This window comes from Ambystoma mexicanum, chromosome 13 (genome assembly GCF_040938575.1).
Source record: "Ambystoma mexicanum isolate Mex_15411 chromosome 13, UKY_AmexF1_1, whole genome shotgun sequence".
Classification (NCBI taxonomy): domain Eukaryota; kingdom Metazoa; phylum Chordata; class Amphibia; order Caudata; family Ambystomatidae; genus Ambystoma; species Ambystoma mexicanum.
In genome coordinates, this window is record NC_090938.1 from 542636284 (window position 1) to 542640551 (window position 4268).

Genomic DNA, 4268 nt, shown 5'->3' on the forward strand with positions numbered 1-4268 from the left:
TTATCATGTTCTGCTTCTCCTGTGTTTACTGGAGCTTGTAGGAGCGTGTATGCTTTACTGCCTACTACTCCCTTCACCCGTCCTTCAGCTGTGTACACTTGGCCATACACAAGCATCTGCGGTCGTTCCCAACATCCTGGCTCTCCTCCTATTTCTTTAGGTTCCTTCTTTTGACATGGTAATTCTTTCAGTTTTATAATTTCTGTCTCTCCTTTCTGTGGGCCGTTCCGTTATTTATTCTATAGCCTGGTCTAATTGCCAATAACTGTTCAACATGTCAAGTGTCTTCACATAACTATCTTCATAGAGGAATGTTGTCTTGGACATCCATCTCAATGTTGCTGTTGTCCCTTGGAATCTTCCTCGGGTTGTACACATGGACATGCACATAGGGCATTGTGCTCTGGCTGCTGCTATTTCAGTTGCCACAAACGTTCTGGAGGCACTCATGAAATAGGGCACTATTGAGCAGACGTAGCAGCTCTCCCCAGTGGTTTGTTTACCTACTTCAGTAATGTGCTTATAGAACATGTTTTTAGATACTCGTGCAGTATCAGTGAGATTGAGATCCCCCCCCCATGTCTGCATCTGGATCTGCACTGCGTTCACCTCTCTTTACTGTACCTACAGTGCTGACCTTTCCACCTGACATGGTCACTCCATCTGCTGGAGTCGGGGTTGGGTTAGTAGTTGGGTTAGCGGTATCTCATCATTTTTTCAAAAACTTATTTTCAAAACACCATTTTGTCGAAAACATTTAGCCAAATTTTTGTTTCGAATGTATTATTTTTTTATTTTATATGGTTTTCTTTTTGGTTTCGTAAGTTTAAAAAAAGTGTTTACAAAAAGGGGGTTTGGGGGGAAACCCCCTGATTTAAAAAATAAAATAAAAAAAATAAACATTCGAAAAAATAAATTCAGCAAAATTGTGTCGAGAAAATGACATTCAAAAATATGCCATTCGAGAAAATCACTATAAACCGGATACAGCAGTATTCCTAGCAATATATGGTACCAGTCAAAAGATAAGGGTGAAAATACTACATGAGAATAAGACACAATAATAATTATTTTAAAAATGCCCTCATCTCTTACATTTTATGGATCCTTGCGTAGTTTGAAGGTATCAGTTGCCCACCTGAAATGCGCAAAAACAAGAGTTACTGTGTTAGCATTTTATTAATTCAAGCCCTGCAAATGAAATAGTCAGCCATAGCAAGAAGGAATAGCTGTTCCCACATAGGTTTTATACTGGGGTCATGGAGTGTGACAGTACTGATGGATTTCCTCTTTCCAGGTGGGGATATACTTGGGACAAATAAGCTTTGAAGAAACAGAAATATACATTCGGATGGTGTCGCCTTGTGATATGATATGATATTTTATTTATATAGCGCTCATACACAAGTGTTTCAGAGTGCGACCAAACAAACGGAGGGGAACAAGGGAGAACAAAAACAGCGACCTTACAAGGCCAAGCAACATTTAGAATGTGCAAGTTAAGGGAAAAGGGGAACAGTGTGTGGTAGGGGGAGAAGTGGAAAGTGCGGAACAGAGGAGAGAACAGCATAAATAATAAGTGCAATAAAATAAATAAATAAAAGCAGTGAAAAGGGGTAGTGCAGCCAGCAAGTGGCAAGTGCATGATTAGACAGATAGTGTACATCTGGTAAGTGCAGAAGAATGGGGGACTCTATGGGTACAGATACAGATCCCAGTGCAAGTGGTGGCCCGGAGGCAGTGCAGGAGGGAGGCAGGGTGAGCAAGTACCTGGGCCCGAAGGCCAGAGGGTGGCCAAGTGCACGGTGCAGAGAGAGAGAAACAGATCAGCAGGGGGGAAGAGGGACAAAGGCAGAAGCGAAGAGGAAGGACTTGAGGTGCTTCCGGAAGCAGAGATGGTTCTCCTCAAGTTTCAGGGAGGCTGGGAGGCTGTTCCAAAGGGAGGCCCCAGCCGAAGACAGAGATCTGCCCCCAGCTCGTTTCTTTCAAAAACGACTGACTCTTAGGGAGTTAGAAGTAGAGGAGCGAAGGGCTCAAGAGGGGAGGTATTTACGGAGGGATATTCGAAGGTATTTTGGACCCAGGCCCCAGAAAGCGTTGTGGACAGTGCAGAGGGTTTTAAATGTAATGCTTGCATCCACTGGGAGCCAATGAGGGGTTTCAGAGCTTGAGAGATACAATCCCAGAGCTTGAGGCCAAGGACAAGTCTCACAGCCCTGTTCTGGATTAGTTGTAAAGGGCAGAGAGTAGAGGCAGGTAGATTTAGAAAGAGGCTGTTACAGTAGTCCAACCTAGAGAGAACCAGAGCTTGGGAGACAGTGAGCTTCTGAGGGAAGGAGAGGAAAGGCAGAGTACCTCTAAGAAGGTGCAATAAGAAGTTTGACTTTTTAGAGACGTCAGAGATGTGTGCTGAGAAGGAAAGTGTGGGGTCAAAGATTAACTCAAGGTTCCTAGTCTCGCAGGTAGAGGTTGGAGGAGGGCCAAGGGAGGCAGGCTAGAGAGTGATGGGAAAGGATGGTGAAGGTGTACCAATGAGGAGGATCTCAGTCTTGTTGGCATTTAGACAAAGATCGTCGGCAGCTCAACAATTTTGATTGGCGATTAGGCAATCAGAGATGAGGGAAGCCTGAAAATGAGTTGGGTGTCATCAGCATAGCACTGGAGGTATGGGCAGAAAATGGAAATGCAGTAGGCAAGGGTTGCTAGGTATTGGTTGAAAAGCCAGGGCGAGAGTTTAGACCCCTGGGGAACATCACAGGTAGAGAGGGAGATAGAGGATAGGAAGGACCCAAGTTGTACCTGGGAGGGTTGATCAGAAAGGAAAGAGGTCAGCCAGGCCGGAGCCTGATCAGTGGTACCCAGGTTGTCACGGAGATGATTGAGCAAGATGGTATGGTTGACCATGTCGAAAGCAGAGGAGAGATCGGGTGAGGACGGAGGGAATGTTAGAGTCAAGGTTGGAGAGCAGGTCTTCACGGATGTTCAGGAGAGCAGTTTCCATGCTTCTGGCAGCTCTGAATCCAGATTGGAGGTGGTGGAATGAGGCCACAGAGTCCGAATGAAGGTTAAGCTGGGAGATGGGCAGCTTTTCCAGGAGCTTCCCCAAAAAGGGAGTAATGGAAATTGGGTGATAGTTAGCCAGACAAGAGGGATCCGCTGTGGGTTTCCTGAGGAGGGGATGCACAAGGGAGTCCTTCAGAGAGAAGGGAAAAGATCTAGAGGCAAAAGAATGTTTACAGAAATCGGCAAGGGCTGGAGCAAGGGTAACAATGTAGTCTGAATGGTTTCAGAGGAACAGGGATGGACCTGTTTTGATGAGGCTTTCATAGATCGGACTTGTCTAGCAACCTCATCCATGGCCAAAAGAGGAAAGGATGAGAAAGAGGGAAGGGGGTTGCTAAGGGAGGTTCAGCAAGCCGGGACGGAGAGGGGAGAGGAGGGGGGTGGAGGAGAGGGTGGACAAGATGTCCTGGATTTTGGAAATAAAGTGAGAGGCAAGGGAATTGCAAAGAGGCTGGGAGGCGAGAGGAGAGGTGGAGACTGCAGCAGGGTTGGCCAGCTCCTTGCAAATTTTAGGGTTCAGCCGAGTTGTTAGGTGACGCAGAGACACAAACTTGAATGTGGCCTCTCTTCTTGGAGCGGACAGTGAGACAGTATTGCCTTAGGAGCAGGCGGCAGGCCAGTTTGTCAGAGGATGAGCAGGAATCCCTCCATTTCCTCTCAGCCGCCCTACACTTGCGTTTAGGTGTGGCTAGGTCAGAGTCATACCAGGAATTACACTTGGCTTTGGACCTCAAACTGATCCTCATGACAGGGGCAAGAACATCAAGAGTAGTAGAAATAGAGGAGTAGAGCAGGGACAGGGCTGTGTCAGGGTGTGAGTCAGCCTGAAGTGGGGAATGGGGGGGAGAAGGTAGCAGCAAAATCCTCGATTGACACACGCTTCATGGGCCAGATGTTTGAGAAGGTAGGTGGCAATCTTGGGGAAGGCTTCGCTTGGGGGGAGGAGATGGACAGATGAGAGGAGAGGAGACAGTGATCACTCCAGGAGAGAGAGTAGTGGTGAGGGGAGTAGAGAGGGGGAGGCCAGGAGATATCAAGACATCAAGTGTGTGACCAGCAGAGTGAGTCAGGCCTTAGCGGTGGATAGATAGGGAGAGTGAATTGCAGAAGTTGCGAAAGAGCACAGATGAGGAACAGGGAGAATCAAGATGGATGTTGAGATCACCAAGGATCACCAAGGAGGAGGAGTTGAGTGGTTAAGGCCA